The sequence below is a fragment of the Trachymyrmex septentrionalis genome, unplaced genomic scaffold (assembly GCF_001594115.1).
Source record: "Trachymyrmex septentrionalis isolate Tsep2-gDNA-1 unplaced genomic scaffold, Tsep1.0 scaffold44, whole genome shotgun sequence".
Lineage (NCBI taxonomy): Eukaryota > Metazoa > Arthropoda > Insecta > Hymenoptera > Formicidae > Trachymyrmex > Trachymyrmex septentrionalis.
Genome location: NW_017305611.1, coordinates 694937 through 697758, shown reverse-complemented (window position 1 = coordinate 697758; position 2822 = coordinate 694937). Strand labels below are relative to the sequence as shown.

The following is a 2822-nucleotide window of genomic DNA, read 5'->3' as shown; positions in this document are numbered from 1 at the left end:
TATATATATATGTAGATATATATATATATATATAGACAGAAATATAAATCAGTCACGCCTTAGATAAATTGTACTAATTCCGATTAATGATTGTCGTGTCGATGGGATAATTGATATTGCTTCCAACTCATTAATAATTTATCCTCTGTTTGCTTCTAAAAGTACGAATCTCGATATTCTCGATAGATGAATCGTGATGATAGATACGTTCGATCAGTGATCCGTAAAAATCCGAAAGAAAAGAAAGGGTGATTTACATAAGAGGGAATCCCTAGGTATTCCGCCTGGGAAAGTGTTAAACAATCGCGCACCGAGACGGATTAATATGACAGATAAAAGAGGGCATAGTCCAGAAAGGGATAGAGAGAGACTCGTGAAAGAGAGAGTGCGCAAAAAAAAGAAAAAAGCGCACCCCTCTTAACCATACATAATAGCTGTAATGTACAAGCAGGCAGGCGCCATTGTTTCGCCGGTAACTTTCAGATCTGACATGAACAAGGCACAACCGTCGAGCAATTACGCCATCGTTTACTCCCTCGAATAGAAGAGTCATGAGATTTCTGGCAACGTGGAAGTAAAGTGCGATTTTCTGACGTTTTGAAACATATCTCTGGAGACATTATGACAGTCACATGAATCTTCAAAAATGCATCCTCCCAATTTATTTCAAATTTCTACTTCTCTGACAAAAATTAACATTTAATTGGATAATGTCACATAAAAATGTGAATCAATCTACGAAATTTAAAAAGTTTTATTGTACATAGTTAGGTTTGGATTAAAAAATTATACATTTTTGTTAACTTAGTTACTCAAAATCTTTTATATTAAATATATTCATTTATCGTATTGTTTAGTAATGAATATAGAAATTTTTATCAACTAATCTCGATGATTATACATTTGCAATTAAAGACCAAATTTATTAAATATTTATTAAGTTTATTAATATTGATTATCTTAGTAGTTAAATCAGGAACTAAATTCTTGACTAAAATAAAAATGTATAATTAATTTATAAATACAATTTTTTATTTAATTCCTTGATGTTTCTTAATTCATAATTTTAGGCATTTTTAAAGAAATTGTATTCGAGATTTAATAAAAAATTTTGCAAAAAAAGAGTTTGCAAATTTATCAAAATAACATAGTTATAATAATATAACAAATGTTATTTAAAATTTTAAGAAAAATATGACTGTCAATTAAACCTAAGTTATAAGTTATTATTAATTAAAGACAAGAACAATTAAATGTATAAAAAATATTTTGCCGGGCAAAAGAAGCACGAAATTTTTAAATATATTCTCTTCGCATTCTATCGAGGATGCATTCCTTTCTCCAACTAACTCTCGAGTATCGCACTTCGATCTCTGCGTTGAGCTTCACGAAAAACCGGTCAGCACCCACGATCTCTCCTTTACACAATGAAAAAAAAGAATATAAACGAGATAGACTACTCACTGCGTCCTTGGCACCAGAAAGTTCAGCTAAACATCAGACACAGCAACTAAAAACGAATCACTTTTCCGAGAGCACGATGTCCCACATAACACGATTTTCAATTGTCTACACTGTTAAGAACACGTTCGAAGTATCGTAAGGCACTAAGGTGTCCGTAACGTGGCACTTCAACGGCCGCCTCTACACTGACGAAGTGGGGTGAGAACCGGGGCCTTATGTAGAAGGGGTCCGTAGGTGAACCTACAGAACAGGAGAGACCAGCTCGCTGTCCCTGTTCCTCCTGCTGATTGAGGGTCCTTCTCTGTTCTTTTTGTACTGTATTCCCCTTCCATAAACCTTACTTGACCACGTCGCGACCACTCTAATCCCAGGTGAATATCAGACATCCAATGATCTTCCAATGATGTCAAAAATGTTGGTGGGTGTCTCGATCGTCTGATCGTATATTCATATCCTCAAATGCGAGATGAATAAATATTGAACTAATAATCATGAATTGTTATAAATAAAATTGTTTACTTAAAAGCTTTTGTGATAGCTTATGATAACTTTATTTTTGAGAAAAAATATTGCGGTAATAGGTATTTTTAAAAATTATATCCGCCTGATATCGATTGGCATATATATATAAAATATTATTATTGATATTTTTAGAATTAAAACATATCAACAGAGTTCCATTAAAACCACAAATCACTCACTTTGTATCAAAAGATTTTGACATGGTCGACCACAAATAAACGAAAGCCTCAAAGTCAAGCGACCGCCAATATCACGGCCGTTGCTCCGAAAAGATGCGAGAAATACAGTAAGACCGATCCTAAGGAGACGACCTAAGGAGTGTCCTTTGTGAACTCCCGCGCTTGGCACGTGCCAAGGACACCCGTTACTTCCTTTCTTCGTCTTCCATTCAAAAGCTCCAATTACTCGGACAGATTCGTCCTGTCCTCGACCTGGCGGTCTGGGTCTTTTAGTCTAAGATTCTTGACAGATCCATTACGAACCATTGAGATCCAACAGCATGTAACAGCTGGTAGTTTATGCCAGCTGAAAATTGATAACATGCGGGTAAATTCTTCTATCCTCCTTTTTCCATCTTTTTCCATAACATCGGGGATTCCGCCAGAGGGCAATTGATATGAATAAAAAATGATTTACTGAAAAAATCATAGATTTTATCTATCAGATAAAATAACATATTTTTTAAATCCGTTTTGCTATCAATCTGTTGTTTTATAAAAAATTTAATAGTTTATGTATTATTATTTTTTTTTAAATAAAATATACTATTTAAGTTATTATATCAAGAAAATATTTAATCAAAAATTTAAGATCTACATTCTACATGATATCAAAAT

The 2822-nt window shown here is 33.5% G+C and overlaps 1 protein-coding gene across 1 annotated transcript in view; it reads right to left on the bottom strand.

Annotated features, from left to right (window-relative positions):
• The window catches only part of LOC108751472, a 38643-nt gene extending 37104 nt beyond the window's left edge, over window positions 1-1539 (bottom strand). The window contains exon 1 of the mRNA XM_018491700.1: window positions 1465-1539. The gene's annotated coding sequence lies outside the window, so the exon portion shown is untranslated. The remainder of the gene's footprint in view (window positions 1-1464) is intronic.
• Between the last annotated feature and the right edge of the window lie 1283 nt (window positions 1540-2822).